Raw genomic sequence first — 19,334 nt, 5'->3', positions numbered from 1 at the left:
TGATCAATTGATAAAATACAAAAGGCCTAGAAGGAACCGTGTAATAACAAAAAACGTATTTCCGTAGCAAATGTCATCAAACTTCAATCATTTTTGAATAACCAGAGCGCCCCAGCCAGATTTATCACTTTTTGGGGTCCTCTGAAAATACACTTTTCAAAGCGCGTTTCTGTATATGCTGTCTTTGTGCGCATTTGCTGATGCTGTATTTCCGGCGCGTGTCTTGTCAAATGAATGTGGATGTTTTCTTACTTCGCTTGTGTTTTGTCTGTTTGCAGGTGTTTTTTTTGAGCTGCAGTGCACTCAGCTCTCTCAGCTAGAAACCCTTTCTTTCCCATAAACTGCCCTGACAAAAACGCCAAAAATCAACACTAGTACTGAACTACTGATCAGTATAGCAGTGCAATCAGGAAAAAAAACAAAAAACAAAAACAGATTAACTGAAATGTAACCCCTTGATGATAAATGTAATATGAAAATATTAATATTAATAATCATGGACCCAATCTGATTGTTTCTCTGTTTGGAATAAATACATCCTTTCTGCACATGTGGGATAAACATCAGGTGACATGTTGAGTTTCCATGAGGTACAGAAACAAATGTTTGAAAAGAAGAATGAAGCCAGAATCTATGGTGGCAGCAACAGTGAAGACATGGGTCCATCTTGGTCATCTTCTATTAAATTCATTCAGTGTTGTCATTAAAGTTGGAAATAAAAACTTCTTCTGTTATATTTCAATCAGATTTAATCACTTTGCTCATGTCATAAAAAAGTTCTATCCTAATTTATGTAAACACATATTTAGCCTCCATGTACACAGTTAAGTTGGAATTGGTTTGATTTGAATCGGGTTTAAGAAATATTCTCCATGTAAACGTAACTACTGACTTTGATTAGGTTTCAGACAAGTACTTTCGGGTTAGGGGATCTTTCTTCATCATTATCACTACAATCATTTGGGAATAATCTTGGCGAAATAGGAATCCATTTTAAGGACTAGTGTTTTATTGACCCATCCATCGTCCCTGACTTCCTCCTTTGCTCATTATAGTTACAGCCACTAGAGGGCCTTGCTGTTAAACACATATTATGGGAGGCTGTTGCTGCCGGTCTTCTTGGGAGGACAGTCTGGGAACCTCTGTGGTGTCCTGATTTCTCACAAGATAAAATATGAATCAAGGACGAGCCAATATATTGCAATGCCATGGTGGAGTTTCAAAACATTCTGCAAGAGTTTTTTCAGAGGAATGAATAATGCATTATCCACTGTAAGTGTTAGCAAAAAAACCACATCCCCTTGGTAGGTCTGTGCCGTTTCACGTTATCCAGAACACACTATCTAGGATCTCACTTCTGAACGCTTGCCAACTGCACCATTTCATACATGTGTGCAGCGCTTCAAATGCAATTAATTTCTATTTACTTCTTTGTCGGTGTTGCGCAGCCAATTGATTTCAGGGTACTCCTGCAGTCGGAGCCTCTGGTCAGAGAAGCATCCCCTGCGGACACAAGGCTGTTGAGGAACTGATGCTAATCTAGATAGAGGGAAGACTGGAGGTTGCACTTTCTGTTCCTACCACCCCCTCCTTCCCTCCTTCTCCCTCTCTTTGTTGAAGATTGTACTGATTGTGCTGCAATATGTCGCATGACCATGGTCAGAACTGCAGGCTGGGGCGCAATCTCTCCTATGCTTATTAAATCAATGGTGTGTGGCTCTTGAAGCGGTGTGTGTGTGTGTGTGTGTGTGTGTGTGGACGTACATGTGTTCATCACAGCGGTTTACCGCAGGCTCTCTTGACACAGAACAAAGCGTTTGGCTTGCATGTGTTGCTCATCAAAAAAAGTCTCCCTTTTGATCCTTCATGGCGCATTTGCCTAATCTCATTCTGTGTGGGAATAAAACAACTCTCTGAATGTGTTATCTGGACATCTATTCAAAGAAAAGCTTTGATATTTATGAGGATACCCTCATCAATATTCATGCAACCAAACTTACGTGTGTTTACTTTCTTGTGCTGCAGCGAGTGTGTTTTTAGGGAGCAAACAACTGTTTCCTCACTGTGTTTCTCTTTTGCGTTTTCCTTCACTGCATGTTTAGCCTCTACAGTGTTTCCCTAAAACAGAAGTTGGAGTGGCTTGCGGGTGTTTTGGCACAACAGGATTGAAGTGAGAGGCTATTGAGCCTGTTTGACTGTTCGCTGGGCTGAGTGAAGGATCTGCCCCTAGACATTTGCACTACAGTATCCTGCTGACTTGCTTGCTTGCTCACACTGCCATAGAAACAGGGTTCCTGAGTGCAGTGGAGGCTCATTCTGTTCAGGAGCAAGCGAGGGAGAGGATCAGGAGGAGAGAGTGAGGTGGGGGGAAAGAAAAGAGAGGCAGAGAGAAAAAGAGAAGCAGAGAGAAGTGAGAAGAGAGGAGAGGGAGAGAGAGAGAGCGAAAGGATCAAGAGAAGAAAAAGTGAGAGACACTGTCACTGGTGAGTACATAGCTGTCACAGCAGATTGAATCAGTTGGTTCAAATCTGATGCTTTAAGCGCCTTTTTTTCCTCGTCTTTGTTCGCCTTTGACGATTGATTTCTCTGGCTTGGTTTCAGTGCTGCTGAGGTGCCGTGAAACAGGTTGCAGGTTTGTCAGTTTGTTGGGGGATGTGAGAGGATGAGACTTGCGCTGCTTCCCACTGAGACGCAGAGACAGATGCAGAGCAGCTATTTATTTCTTAATCAGTGTTTGATACTGTTGTAACCTCACAGCTGGTAATCCAGGGCTAACACTGTGTGTTTACTTTTTAATAATGCATGCGGATGTAAAACTCTTTTTTTTGGGAAGCCTTTATGACCATATCATACTCATCTCTCTCTATCATTTATGAAGCACCATGTTAATATTTGATCAGAGTGGATGCCTGCAGCTGCACTTTCCGCCTCTGTCTTACACACCTCTGCCCATTATACTGCTGCTGAACCCTGGTGAAATCACTGAGATATTGACTTGTCCTCTTCGCAGCTTTTATCAATTATTGAAGAACTAATGCTTTACGTGCATCGCTCCACCTGTACGGCAGAGGTGAGGAGACTTACTCAGCTGCATAGCGTAAAATGTTAAGTCGGGTCACTGCTTTGTGTGTGTGTGTGTGTGTGAGAGAGTGCGTGTTTTCTATTTGTGTCTCTGTCTGCTCCTGTTTGCACGCGCTTATGTCACTTTTTACCCACCACCCCCTCTTCTCGCTCTTGCTGGGTTTGATCAACGCGCATCATGACACTTTGATGAAGCACGAGAGCTCTAGGGGCTAATAGGGGAGAGATACAGCAGGATAGCCTGTGTCTCACGTCAGCCTGTGTAAGAGGAAATTGTGTTATTCTGATCACTGTCTGCCATGTTGTCACTTGGGATTTTAAGTACTTGTACTGTGATGATAAGCAGATTTTTTGCTTTGAATTTATCATAAAAGGTACGCAGGGGAATAGTACATAAATGCACAACTTCTGTTGAGTGTAATCTCTGCCACCCTTCACCTGTTCCTACAGTGCAGTTATATATTTTTCCTCCCCCTCCAGCAGCAGGAGCTTTGGGAGCAGGCTGAATTAAACAAATCCACCCAGCCTTATCAATTTTCTGCTGGCTCCTGCCATGACTGGACCCCGGTGGCCTTCCTGGCAGGCTGTGTGTGTGTGTGTTTATGGATGTGCAGATATACATGGTTACAAAGCTCATGTGACTGAGTGCATGCATGCATTCATGTGTGTGTGTGTGTGTGTGTGTGTGTGTGTGTGTGTGTGTGTGTGTGTGTGTGTGTGTGTGTGCAGTGAGAAGCGTTGACATGATTGTGTGTGATCAGGATAGCTGCAGGGGTCGTTTGCTTTTCTTTGTGAGTGGATTCAAGGATTCTGGCATTTTGTCTTCCTCCCTCTCTCCTGTGACATGTTTTATGACTTCTTGTTAAAATGTCACTCACTAAAGCTGGACTGTAAAATGTCCCTGGGCGGCAGCCTAGTGAGAACAATAGTGCATGGTGGTGTGATAAACCCACTAAAGCACACAGCTGGGAGTACACGGCTGCAGGATGTGTGAGATAATGTTGAGCTATCTGACACCCGCCTTCCAGGCACAATTTGTTTCAATACAATATAAAATCAGGCCGAATTTTGACAGGCCTGTGGCGCTGGATCAATAACCCCGGCTGTCCATGAGGGGAAACAATTTTGCTTTTGTAAACAAGAGGATGTGCTACTGTATGCTGAGAATCGTTGCACTTGTTTGGCAGAAGCACATAAAGCTAATGTTTAATAAAGCACTTGAGAGAGAAGCCTTTGTTCATGAGGTGGCTAAGTGTTGCACCTGTGAGAAAAGCTGCCACTGAAATAAACATGGCTGTTTGTTTGTTTGTAAAACTGGGATCGGATCACCATGTCCATTTTGATAAATTATCTAGATTTGTGAAGCCGTGCTCAACACAAGTCTCTCATAGATGTTTTCATTCAGAGTCTGTCGATCTCTCTGCCTCTCAACCTGCATTTTTAAAGAAAAAAAATTATATATAAATATGTATATTCTTGGGGTGGTATCTGTGTCAGCCTCAAGCTCTGGTCCTCTACCAGAGGCCTGGGAGTTTGAGGGTTCTGCGCAGTATCTTAGTGGTTCCTGCGCTCTTCTGGACTAAGGCTTCTGATGTTGTACTGTGTGTGTATATATATATATATATATATATATATATATATATACACACACAGTACAACATCAGATTCCCCTGTTTCTACTATATATATATATATATATATATAGTAGAAACAGGGGAATCGACAGTAGTAGCTACTAAATCTGCCACGCCTCATTTATCAACCAACGACTGGAACCAAAGTCTTTGTAGTTTTAGCACACTTGGCCAGTAAAGCTGTTTCTAATTATCACAAGCTACTCGAGCCAAATACTGAAGATCCTGATTCAAAACTACTAACACTAGATGATCCGTTTAAATTACTGATATACGAATAAAAGAATGAATACTCAAGTGGCGAATGAAACTCTTGAAACTGATGCAATTTCCTAGAAAGAAGACATACTGCATGACTCAGTTCGCCAAGATACTCATCAAAAGCTGAAAATTTCGTGAACTTGTCTTTGACAGTGAAAAAACAGGAGGGCTGGAGTTTAGAAAATCCGTGAAATAGACTGGGATTCACTCTTGGCTGTGTGCACAAATATATTCACATTCACGGCCTCTATATATTTTCTCTCATATGCAGTGAGATGCTGCACTGTAGTGCCAGGGTGTGAGCTGCAGTCCGATGGCAGCAGACTGAGGTGGACTAAAGAATGGATCGGTTATTGATGTAATCATTTCAGCCTTCAAAATATCTTTATTACCAATTCTTAGCATGGAGCATCTGTTGACTAGCTCTGTAGGATTTGGGGGCATTTTTGATAACTTCAGCCTGAAGTGACATCTTATTCTGTTACCTGTCCGATTTTGAGCTCTAAACTTCTCATATTGCCTCATTTGAACACTTTTTTCAAAATCCCCAGATCCCCAAAATATGGGACCAAAAGCCAAAGACTGGAGACAGGAATTTATGGATATTTGCCTCCAACATTCATCACGTTACCCATAAGAGAGGCACCAAAGCCCAGGTTGGGAAACACTGAACTAAAACAAGCAAGTCTTTACAATTGAAAACCTGTTAATAGAATAGAATAAAACCAATCAATGTCTTTATTTGCCACCAAACAAGCTGAAAAGATTTGATAAATTGATTTGATTCAATTCAAATGCCACTGATCCTCATTTCTGTTAGCACTTTCAACAGCTTCTCAACATACTATTGATGAAATCGTTCCATAATTACACTTTCAATCTGAACTCGCATTGAATTAATGAATAAATAAATAAAGGCAGCCATGAGTGGCAGCGAGTTTAAAAGCTTTTTATTTCATTAAGGCTCAGGCACTGCTTCGTAATGTAACTCACGTTGCAGCTGTACACCAAGGCTTTCATCTCAACCTGATGCCGTTGTCGAACACTGTGATCTCTTCCTCAAACATCACCTGCACAGACTAGACCAAAACACCCTCAAGGCACTGTTTGGTCCTGCTTTTGGCTCCGTATACAGAGGAACATAAATTTAGGTATCTTCAAATAACACAAGAAGTCGATAAGGACAGTTTCCGTGTTGGAGGTTGCATCCCAGAATGTTTTACATGAGAGAAATGTGCTATCGTGGTTGAGCTGAACACCTTAAAAGGAATCACACAAATTTTAACTATAATATACTTTACATGGATGTACATATAGTATAGAGGTCTTCTGCATCTGCACTGCATGATCAATCATCATTAATCAAGATTAAGAGGGATCAGTGTAGGTATGGAGAAGAATTATGAGTGGCTTCAGCCGCCTTTCAGAGCCACGCTTGAGCTCCCTTTTAGCCCGATAACTCTCCCCTCATGATGAAACGCTTTGTGCTCGCCATTTTTCCTTGTTATCGGCTGAGCGATAATGCATCATAAGACTACTGGCTTCTGAGCACGTGGGTCCCAAATGTCAGGCCTTAGTTGAATCAACACAGTCAGGGTGATGGATGCATCATTTCCTCATGCTGACTTGTTGTTTGCCACCATCATTCAGGGCCCCAGGGCCGAAGGTCAGGTCAAACCACGCTCCTGCACCCCCAAAGAAATCTGATGTGGTGGCATTTTTTACTAAATGAGGGCATCATTTTGCTTGTCGTTGGAAAGTAGACATGGGACAGATGAGAGACGCTGAATGTAAATCCTGAGTATGGCAAATATGTCACAAACTGGAGTGACAAGACCAACATCGCAGTTGATTAGTTAGCATAAAAGCTGAAAACAAGGGGAATCAACACACAAGTTAAGCATAAGCAAACTGACTGTTATTGACATATGCTAGGTATAAACCTTATTTTGTGAGCTTCAGACGTGTTTGTTGGTGAATTTTGTTGCCGTTGTACATAGCCAGGCTAATTGCTTCTTCCTGCTTTCAGTCTTTATGCTAAGCTAAGCTAACTGGCTACTGGCTGCAGTTTCATAATTATCGGACAAACGTGTTAGTGGTATACACTCTAGGATGCCAGTCAACTTTCCCCCCAAAATGTCAAACTCAGAGCACAATAAATACACTATAAATGTGCACCCAGGAGCTGATTAGCTTAGCTTAGTGTTGAGAAGCATAAAGACTAGTAACAACAGCAACAAGCCAGCCTGCCACTGTCCAAATTATGTTAAGTCATTTCCCCAAATCCCCCAGTTATCCCTTTAAATTACAACATCCAGCAACAACAATATGTCACATTACTACAGTATGCAGACATTTATTGTCTCAATCTGTCTTTTAAACAAACTCTATTTAATATCCATTGCCCTCCCAGCCTCTAGTAAACAATCAAACATTTTAACAGGCTTTCAAGTATGTGCCAAAACATTCTCATTCTAATTATGTTTCTCCCACATATTTTTCCTAAACGTAATCAGCGACATTAAGAAGCTATAGCATCGTCACGCTGCCTCTGCATCACTCACAACCTCTCTATACACATGACAGGTTAGCAGCTACTCATATTTATTTGTCATGATTAACAATGCAATATTTCAGGGCAGCGAAGCATTTTGAGCAGAGCTAAAGCTTTAATCGTGCAATGCCAGGCACTTCTAAGTTGTTTCTGTAACAGGCGTAGCAGATCCATTTAAAATCCCTGGTGATGAAAATTACAGACACTGAAAATGAGCTTAAGCTGTTTTTACCTGGTCTGATTGCAGCCTGTTATTTTTTTATTGCTATACCCATGGAAATTAAAGCATCCATATAGTGGCGAGCAGGAGGCATGGGCCGAATCAATAAAGGTCCTCCACCTTTGTAATGTTGTAAATTGCCAGCCTTTATTATTTGACAGCATCCTGCAGACCAGCTGCTCCGTCGGTCTCTGGAGTTTGTGCGTTCTTGAGCTTCTAACTCCAGCTGGTTTATGACATTCCTTCCCTCCACATCTCATATAAAACAAATCATGCGACTTCATATTGGATATAATATTTATAGGTCTCTGTACGGTAAAAATTCATTATCTACAGAGCGACAGAGTGATCTGTGAGACAGGGCTGTGTGGGGCGGATGCAGATGTGCCACGGGTCAGGTGGTTGGGAAATGGCATGTCTGACTGACAACAAGGGCAATGATGGGGTGACTCAAGGTCAGGGGCTCATAACACCTGAACAGTGGGGGCAGATACCTACGTATATGCCACTACCCAAGGAATTGTGCAAACCAAATACAAAGGAAATAATTAATCGGGACATGCTGGGGGTATCCCTTGAAATCACTTATACTGGAAGATAAGAGTGTCATGCTTCTCAGGAGCCTGAAGCTTGTAGGTGTTTTTACGAGCACACAGTGTACTGTAATTTACATTCTCTGCTCTAGTTGCATGGCAATTTTTATTCTTTTGCTACCACACAGGCACATAAAGAAGTTCATTTCCTGAGCGAAATGTCTCCGCTGTTATTTGTCAAAGTAGCTTAACATAGTTATACGCAATCATATTAAATGGGGAAGGTGTAAGAACAGACTTTGGCGTTTTTCACATTTATGTACTACATTTGGAGCCATCAGCAGTTTATCGCTCGTCAGAAGACGTTTGATTTTTAATCGGGGTCATTGATCGATATACCAATTTTGCTGCCTTCAAATGTTTACAGTGTTCACGAGCAGAGTCCATAGGACCGACCCCCTCTTATGGTATTATTGACCTCAAAGGTGGAAATTGTCAGAAGGGCATTAGTTCATGAGTGATGTGTTTATTGACGTTTAGAAATGTTGGAGGTGGATGGTAAGATAATATATTGCAATTTTATATGTCTGAGGAAAATGTTGATATTTCCAGCAGCCTCATCCTTTTGTTATGATGTGGCATTTCCTACATTAAATTAGCTGGTCATTAGCTTTCTAAACCATTAGCCTCTGTGTCTTCTAGATGGCAACGGTTGCCTAGCAGCGGTGTTCTCGTGACCTACAGCTGTTTTTACCACGTGAACGGCAAGTCTTTTGTGTACAAAACTTCCCATGTCGCTACCACAAGCTCCAGTTGAAGACGGCATTTATGCTCATCAGTGTGAAATGACTGACTGAAATTGTAAAAACAACTCTTGAATCTAGTTTTATACTGTGCATTTTTATTTGTAGTAAGCATACAAATACATGTAAGAGAGTCATATAGGCTCCTTTCCAAGCTAAAGAGGCAAATACTAAAAACGCCAGCTTCAGAGCCAGGTTGTACTTGAATACTCTTTTTTGCTTTCCCGAGTGACGTAGCCCACACAAATGTAAGTGGCAGTCATGATATGGAAAGGAAGGAAAGGTGCTTTAATGCCTTTCTTATCTCTGTTAGCATGTGATACATTGGAGCATCCTTTACAAAGAGGAGAGGAGATTCCTTGCAGCAGCAACAGTCAAAGAGAAGTAGGCCTACCACCCAGCTAAACCAAACGCTCACCACGCCAAGTTACGGTTGCATTTTACATCTTATGCCATGACCCGTTAATATGTTTTGATCTATCAGCAATATGTGAACTCTTAACATTATGATACTGTTGTAAAATCTACTGTTGTTACCTCGCGTGATGCACATTTTTACAAAAGCACTCTTTAAATAAACATTATATTTAAAGGATCAAACTGAAGTTATGCCGCACTCAGTTTGCATGAGTTATGTACTCGTTAGGAGTGCTACTTTGTTGCCAGTCTCTTCGGAATAACAACAATTTTAAAGCCCTGTTTTAATAGGGTCCACTTTTAAGGCCGTGAAACACCAAGGTATATCCTGCAGCGTTGCCACTAGTCGGAACCCTAATACAAGCTTTTCAGTCAATTTAGCATCTTGGACAAAATGAAAAATGCGACAATCAAAAGCTCTTCCAGTTTCCCCTTTTGAATGATGAATACAAACTACTGCCACCTGCTAGAATGGAGAGTTGTTTCCTTTCCAAAGCCACAATGTACTGTACGTGCCAGCTGGTTGTTGGCTGTGGTCTGCGCAGTGTGTTCAAATTGGGGCTGTTAAAATTAACGTGTTAACGCGGATTAATCCATCATCATGATTAATCTGATTAAAATTTATCAATAAACAGCACCTTATCTTTATCGGTTGGTTCTGCTGCCTGTCACTGCCCATTTGCGTATGGGCAACGGTAACTCTACTTGGACAAACTGCCCGAAATGCGTTGAAAGAGACATTCAGAGTCATTCTGCGCTGCAGATGGGTTAATTGCGTTAAAATTTTTAATCAGATTAATCATGATGATGGATTAATCCGCGTTAACGCGTTAATTTTGACAGCCCTAGTTCAAAAGCATTTTTTTCTGGGGTAGGTTTGGTGTGTCCAGAGTTTTATACTTTTAGTAGTCCAGTGTAAATAGTTTTTTTTTTAGTGACTGCAACCTCCATGTTTGGTTTCCTGTTGAAACAGGGCAGTGTAAGATGGCGGATTCAGTGAAAAAAGACCCAGTCCTTCTAGCAAAAACACAATGATTCATAGTTACAGGAAATTCATCCACTAATGAAAACATAATTAGGAATATTATACATTCCATTTCTTCTAATACATACCCTTAAACTCTACTCACTAGTCCTTTAATTTGTATGCAATGAATCAATTTTCATTAATGCTTACCCTCAGGAAAGTCACAATGTAGTCTGTTAATGAGTAATGAGTTGGTTTAGCAGCGCACGTCTCTCATCTACCACTCAGAATCATCTTTCAAATTTTATTTCAAATGTTTATTTTCTCTTAAACCGAGGAGATGCAGGTCTGTAAAGCTCTGCAGTGAAGTACAATATTTGCTCAGTACAAACCCCCCTTGAGTAAAGGCAACCTGGCACACCGAAAGCTGTGTGACAGAGATAGGGGCTCCTGGTCAACAAGCAGGTTAATTGTGTGATAGGACCAGATGCTAATACAAGAGTGAACTTGACACTCGAAGCCTCACGGGATGCTCCCCCCTGTGGCTTCTGATTGGCCACAGAACAGAGCAAAAAAACGGCCTTCCACACCACGGAGAACGCACTCAGGTCAAAATGCATGAATTCAGTAATGAGTTTAATATTTTAAGTTTCCTGGAGGGATAAGAGCCGTTTTGAACCGCTGAAAGATGCCATAGAGACGAGAGTCTGCACCTTGATTACCTTCGCACATGTGGAGGAGATAACAGCTCCCTGAGAGTCTCTCTTGGGTGGATTACTGAGTGTGAGCGCTGGCACACTGTATGAACCCTTTAAAGTCATTAGCAATCTCAAGTTATTACGTAGTGAGGCGGAGGCATCAAGTATGCACCTTTCTGCTGATAAGAAATTAACTTCAAACAAGTAGATTCTTTAAAAAGACAAACTAGAGAAAAGCGATTATCACATGTCACGGCAGTTTGCTGAACGCTGCAGAATGATCTTATGCTACCTTAAACGGGAGTCGTGAACTTCTGAAAGTTTACTGCAAATGGCAGAGGTTGCGGAGAGTTCAGCATGGGGAGTTGTTAATGTGCTGCAGGAATGGGTGAAAAATGGTCAATAAGGAAACCTTGCTGTTAGTGCAGAGTGCAAAATTACTAGCTGGCTATTAGCTCGACGCAGTTTGGATTTAATGCAGTAGTGGAGAGGAGGGATGAGGACGCCCATGTATGCTGAAGCAGAATCTTAGTGGGCAAACAAAACCAGGGAGCAAAGCAGAGACTGCAGTTAAAAAGTTAAAGGGAAAACAGAGAGGAAAAAACACAAAGAGCTAGACAAATACACTCAACAATCTGGCAAAGACTGTATGTGGAGAACAGGTGTATATGTATTTATATATATAAGGGACCTGGTGAGGTGGGCGTGGCCGTCAGGTAACTGGGCAAAGGCTCAAAGACTGAGGACATCTGGTGGTAGATCAGAGATTTGACCATTTTAAAATAAAGAAGCATTTCCGTATGAACCAGTGATGTTCTCATGAATGCAACAGTTTTTATTACCAATGATAAAGGTGACTTTTAGGTACAAAATAGACTTAGCTTTAGGGAAAGCTCACGGACATGGTTACATTTTTGGAATGACTGTGGTTTTGCTTTAAATAACACTCACCATCTTTGATACGGGAAATAAAGAAATATATGTCTTGCCTGATATAAAACACTATGGCGGAGAACCAGAAACCAGAGACTCATCACCATGTTGGCTTTTCCCAAGCTATTTCTTTAAGGACAAATAAAAGGTTTCTCAGTGGCAATTAACAAAAGCAGAGGTGTAATGGTTTACGCACATACTGAGCTATTCTATAAGCGACTTTTGCTTTGGTAAGAGGCTCCATCCAGGGGTTGTCATCCTGTGATCCAAACAGCTGCTAGAACATTTTTACGCTGCAGCTAATAGTTGTTGTCTGTCAGGCGTAGTTTGCTAGCAAGGTTGGCTTTTGAAGTTCAGCGCTGACTGTGATTTCTTTAGTGTCAATGCACACTACATGTTTCAATCGGTCTTTGTTCAGCTGAGAACAGTGTTGTCTGCTCAGTGTTGACGCCAACAGAAAAAGGCAAACTCTAATCCTAACCCCTAAACCTTTGTCCAGTCCTAAAGTTGGCATTGCACTGTTTAATTTAATTATGAATATATCGCACTCATCTTAGCGTTCTTTTATTTTATGTTTTAAGTTTGAACAAGCCTATACAACACCCTACACAATATGTTATTAACACTCCTACAGTAACTTGTCTTGGAGCCGTTTTTATTTGAAATTATACTGTAGGGATGAAAAAGCTGACAGTGTTTGGTATTTTGTTCTCCTGGTGACAAAACCCTGTCCTTAGGCTGTCTGCATCCTTGAGCTGTCTCTGAGTTTGAACATTTTCAGCGTGACTGTTTCCTGGACAAGACGTCGCCGTGGCATATTTTGGCAAAACTGAGACAGGAAAAAAACACCACCTGCTTTAACAGACAACTCTAAAATATTTGAACATTTTCCCAGCTGACAGTATATCTTGGCCTAGCAGGTTGGAACTGTCAAACACACGGAGTGATTGAGCTGACAAAGCAGGGCGAATGGTTTTAAGAGGATACAGAAGAGGAGATGCATTGCCTGAATGTTTTGTCTGCACTGTTGCTTTTGACGTAGGGCCCAATATTCTGCTTTTCGCTTAAGGCTGCTGAGTTCACATAATGGAAAAAAGTTATCTATTGTGTCTTTAAAGCTTCTGTCCCCTTTTATCTTTACTGCCAACACAGCCCGGGACTCTCCTTCCACCATTGCTGGGAAATGATTCATTCACGTTAAACCAATGAGTAATATTACGTTTTGTCGAGCCTAATTTAGAGAATTTTCCTGTAAACGTGACACGGTTTTCTCACTCTGGTAAAGTGTGAGAATCTTTTTTTTTTTTCCTCCTCTTCACACCTCCGGCTGATCCGCTGGGTTCTAAACTCCTCTTCGAATGCGGTGGTGGGGTTTTAGGATTTGGGGATCTGGGGGGATTATGGGATTTTCTGATTGCTCTCGAAAAAGACACCATGGGATACAGGAATCCAAAAATGGCTGAGGTACCCACATCAAGATTAGAGCGTATTATTTCACCCCTTAGGGACAAATGACAGGAAAGCCACCAGTGACAGCTTTGAAACAAGTGTGTTTGCGAAACATTTACAATTTAAGGAGATTGTTGACCGCAAAAGCCTGTTTGGGGCTGAAACCAGATGCAGAAAGTCGATGCACAGTTTCCAATTCCATGAAATGCCATTGCCTGTTATGTATAGTGTTCTTTTCCTGAAACAGTTTAATTTTCTCTGGAAATCGTAGCCATTAATAACAAGCCTGCTGCACATCATCCTTTTGTGTTCTGTTCTTGAGACTTTTAAACTTTTAAAAGTTGCTGCAGGTTATTCAGTACCACCAAGGCACACTGTGCGGCATAAAGAATCAGTGGATGCTGAGGAGAGCTGCGGCAACATTTGTGGAGCTAATTAAATAAATGAATGAAATATCCAAAGACAGGATCTCCATTGTCATAAATTGTGGTTCATTCGCATCCACATTTTATTTCCCCCCTGCGGTTATCATGGATCACGTATGATGAGAGAAAACCAGCAGTGCAAGACACAGCTGTTGCTATTGATCACCAAGCGGAATTTGAAACTCTATGAAGTTGACAATTCAGAAGTATAAGTGCAGACTTGTACCTCATTCTGTATTTTAAGTTCAATTTCTTATTTAAATCTTTAATGTCGCACCTAAATTAGTCCAGAATTGAGCTACAAAGTCTAGCTCTACACCAAATGTTGCCTTAAAGACACTTGATTATAAACGTAGCTGTAATAAAAACTTACTGAGATCCATCCTGAACCAGAAGCAGCAGAACGACCGCTTTTACAAGGTTTTCTTACTTAATTTTTAATGCCCATATTTTAATTGGGCGGGTAGTAGACACAAATATTTTAAGTAAGCATGCATAAATAATTAAACACATATAAATAAAACTATATCTTGCTAATGGAAAAGGCCAACATTAAATAACAGGGTTTGATATATTTATACTTTGCAATGCATACACTTTTATTAAGACTATTTTTTTCTTTTTATGGCTGTAGTTGTACAATTTTTAATGGTTAGACAATTATATGTATTTCGACATTTATTTCTCTATATGTTAATGCGGCTGTAGGTCCTAGCTTCACTTAAAGTGTATTTGTAAGTGTATGTGTAGTTAATATAGGGTTAGCATCGCTAGGTTGATTGGAATTGTTCTTCTGTCTTATTTATATTTTAACACAAAACACAGGTAACACAAAAACATGATAAGACATAGGACAGGATCAGATCACAATAAGAGCACATCACAAGACAGTACATTACTAAGACTATAAAAGTCTTTGGTTACAAGACTGGTTTGCTTTCAACCACTGCTTTGAAGGTTTGTAATGTGGGACACTCCCTTATGGAGAGTGGAAGACTGTTCCAGATTTTACTGGCCTGTACAGAAAGAGCATTTTGTCCAAAGTCTGTTTTTCTGTGTGGGACCTCACAGTCCCCTCTAGAGGAGGCCCTGGTCCTGAGACCGCTGTGAGCCCTTTTTTTAAGAAAGTCAGACATGGGAGGTGGGGCAAGTCCATGTAATACCTTGTACATCAAACAAGCAATTTTAAAAAATTTTAAATTCTCGCAGCTCAATAACTTGTACTTGTACTGTGAGTTTTATGTACACCAGCACATAGCTTTGACTTTTCATCTTGGGATAATGACATCTTATTACATGCAAGACAAAATTTAGACACTATATCAGTATTGAGACTGAATAAGAGAACTTTGCCCATGTGATGCAGAGTTTTTATTTATACGATACATTTAGTGTTTCTTCTTACGGTGCAGACGATAGTTGTCCGGAGACAGTGTGTTCTGTTTTTCTCTAAACAGACGTATTGGGTTCATTAACTACGGATTGATTTCGCAAACACAGACACGTTTCCCTTCTGCTTTTAGCGAAGTGCACTTTTTATGGCCCACACTAAAGCCGTCGTGATCCCTCATTTACCCTTAAATTATAATGAAACTACTGTCTTTTTCTAAAAAGCCTAAAGTGGGTTCCAACCAAATTGAGTGAAAAGCGGATTACTCTTCAAGAGCAGCATTTTTACATCTCTATGATCTTTGTGTGTTATCTTGAGCCAGGTGGACTTTTCTTGCCAAATATGAATCAGTCATAACCGCAAACAGAGAGGGTGCATGCTCTCTCTAATGACCAGGTTACTATGGAAACCAGGTTCGATTCGAGCTCAATTTAAAAAGAAAAAAAAAAAAAGAGGAAACCCTCAGGCTTCACTTTGACTCAACTTCAAAACAAACCTTAATTAAATGTGAACACATTCAGAAACACCTCATCATTTGTAGCCTTGCCATTTTTAGAGGAAGTTAACCCCAACACTAAACTCCACAACCGAATCACAGATGGTACTCAAACATGCAAAGTGGCAGTGGAGAGAGTATGCACTGGTTGCATGCTGCCAGAAAGGGTAAGCAAGCCGCAGTGTCTTTAAAACACCGGCGCTCTCACGGCATCCACGGAAGTCAGCTCAGCTCAGAGTGCCATAGCTGAACATTTCATTTTTTAAAAACTAAATACCCGTCTTCCTTGTCTTTTTCCTCCTTCTCTAAAGCCCAGTGAAGGGGCTTTACAGTGAGATTGATTCAGCCTCTGCTGCATTGATTGTGAAAGGTTTTTTATTGTGAAAGGACCCGAAAAGACTCTTCTGATTGACTACTGGACAGTGATAGTCCACTCCTCCACGGCGTGGGTGTGATCATTAATAGCGTGCTAAACCCCGAGGTCAGTCTAGTCTCACGCTGTCAGAGGAGGTTGTTTCCAGAGGGAGTAATGTGTTCACACAGCTCTGCTCCATTACCCATCTGTCTGGAGAGGAAGAACAATGGCTTTTCTATCACTCTCTATTTCTCTAACATTCACACCGACTCCGTTTGCCTCACCACCGCAGGATCATTAACTCTTTGCGTACAGTTTGAGTTCTCAACACTCAGAGGCAACAGAGACTGAGAAATTAGCAGACTTTCAGCTTCAACACTTCTATTTTTGCGTTCATTATGTTAGAAATGACTTACTGTACTGTAGGCGCTGCAAAACTGGAGTCCTCTCATTAACCTTATCACACCGAACTACCGGCAGTGACAGATGCACGATTCAGAACCAGCTGCTGTGATTATTATAATAAAGACATATCAAGGTTTCTGTTTCGCTGTATACCTTTATCGTGTAAGACATCTATACTGCAAAGTGGAGCTGTGATGTGAACGGAATATAATTACAGAAACGTGACTCACAATAAATAGGCCTCCCTCAATATGTGTTCTTGTCTTGTGTTTTTTTGCGGCTTCGTCTGTCCAAGTCTGCCTCTCATCAAGTGATGACTGAAAGCTGTAATTATTCTCCCAGGACTGCCAGGCATCAGCTCATTCTGGATCAAATTAGACAAACAGGAACATCATAATTCGAATGATGCGAGCCATTTTAAGGTACTCACTTTGTAGTAAGAGTGCGTACGCAGCAAGACAGTAGCCTCCTACCTTTTTTGTCCCCTATAAGAAGAGCCATGTTATCACAGACAGATTCCAATCTTTCAGTCTCCTCAAGCAAAAAAGTGGCCGAATTTTACATCAAGATGGACGGACCTGCTGGGTGAGACCTTTCCAGGCGACCCTGCCAGTCAACATCCGTCGTCGAACCGGTCCATCTTATCTCAAAACCCTTCGGCAAATTACCACCGGCTCTTTTGTCCTTATCATTTCGATATGATGTAATTCCTACAGGGGGATAAAATTTGGCCCGAGAGTTTAAATATAATTTGCTGCCCACAGTCGGCTAAACTCTGTGGCTCTGTATACGTACATATATATATATATAAAAACAGAAATGAACGGAGGCAGTGCAGGCTGTGTACCGTATATTTTGTAGCTGCAGATAAGGATGATGGGCATCTTTCTATTTCCTATTGAGATACTTTTGTCACGCCAATGCACAGCAACAATGATGCTGCTCTGCATGCAAAGAGTCTCCGTACCTGTATGCACTCCAGATTTGAAAATGTTAACTTCACACTCCCAGGTACGCAAGCCCCCACTCTGTATCGATCGTGTGTGCCAGTCTGCTCACACCCTGTCATTTTTAGTGCAGAGGTATTCTTACTGTGAAGTTCACCTCAAGACATTGTGCGAGGTGAAGAAGAGGTGAAAACAAAAACCTTCCTCGACATGGTCATCACTTGGAGCTGCAGCATCAACATTCATACTCGGTCCCAGAGTCAAATCTGAGCACACGGGCATGACGCACTGAGATTCAGAGTGACTTTTAAAGGTTATCATTATCTCTCATATCCATCAACCCTGCTGAGGTATCATACAAATGGGCGCTCCTTGTGACCCCAGATCATTCAGTAACGAAGGAATCCATGAATAACTCTCTTTACATCAGTGGTTCCACAGTGAATTGCTAAAAGATAATTCTGCCAACTTTTAATGGTGCTAGTTTACAAAAATGTAGCTCAAGTTGTAGCAAGTTGATTACTCTATTGAAGCCATGGAAGTATTATACATCCTGCTTACGTCCCCCAGGAACTTTAGTTAGTTAGAGCATTATAATCTTATGTTTTAAGCTAATAAGCAGTAATATTGTTGGTGCTCAGAATCTGAAAACTGACATGGAGGTTTGGGTGTGGACTCGAACTGTCAGACTCGAAAAAACTTTAGCGGATACTCTGAAGGGTTTCTGCAATTGAAAAAGTGAAACAACCCAAAGTTACATGCTCAAATACAAATTTCTGACCCATCAACGCCATTCCCGATGCGAAAAACTGTCACCACGAGCGCGCAACGGCATATTCCGGTGCACAGTGTGGGGTCAGTTTTGATTTGCTGTGACGGAGGATGAAGACTCTGCAAGCGACAGTCCGGCCGAGATGAAGCTTTGTGGAGAGCTGTGTGAAATTTCAGATGACACGGAGAGGCAAGGGCCGCGGACAGCCGAGAAATCCTCCTCGGGGATAAATCCTCCAGGCTTGAAATCCTGTCTGCCACTTGGCTAAGCTATAAATTCGCCTGAGTGGACACTCCATTTAGTTTAAATGTTGGACATGAGCGCGCTTAATTTGTGCAACAAAAAAAAAAGTGGCAAATTTGAGTAGGATAGCTTAAACATAAAAGCAGCAGTGTGTCATATTAGGTGAGTTAATGATGGATTTTATGTACCTGAGTATTTTCATTAAACCTTTTTCTACAAGATCTTAAAGGGATGTAATGTACATTTTACACCGCTACATTAATCTGACAGTTATAGTTGGTGGTTACATTACAGGTTTAACCTAAGAAATAACTTTATAACATAGGATGCATTGCTAGAGATTAACAATTTACAAAGCTGTATGTTTAAAATAGTTAACCTGCTGCAACATGCAATCATATAACGATCACACTAACATTAATCAGTATTGTGTGAAGTTGTTTTGCAATAGCTTTAATGTAACATACAGTCTTTTGTATGCAGAAGTCCTGTACTATAGCTTTAAGTGAAGTACTGTAGAAATGCAAACTACATCCCACCACTGCTGACAATTTACCTGATTTACATGTCATAATGTAACCCTAAGTAAATACAGAATAATATCCAGGATTCAGAACTCGCTGACGCTCAGATTCTACGGAGAAAAAGGTCGAGTTGGGTAAATGTTAGAAAAGAGCAAATCCAGTGTGCTGAGAGGCAGCTCCCTGCTATCTGCTGTGTGTTATGTGGAGGAGCGGCGTTCAAGCATCCT

At 41.1% G+C, this 19,334-nt stretch overlaps 1 protein-coding gene across 1 annotated transcript in view; it reads left to right on the top strand.

The window, feature by feature from the left end:
* Positions 1 to 19,334, top strand: part of syt6a (synaptotagmin VIa) — a 67,710-nt gene that overhangs the window by 34,400 nt on the left and 13,976 nt on the right. The gene's annotated exons all lie outside the window — the stretch shown is intronic.

This window comes from Chelon labrosus (assembly GCF_963514085.1).
Source record: "Chelon labrosus genome assembly, chromosome: 10".
Lineage (NCBI taxonomy): Eukaryota > Metazoa > Chordata > Actinopteri > Mugiliformes > Mugilidae > Chelon > Chelon labrosus.
Note: the sequence above shows the minus strand (reverse complement) of the source record. Positions and strands in the feature narration are given on the sequence as shown.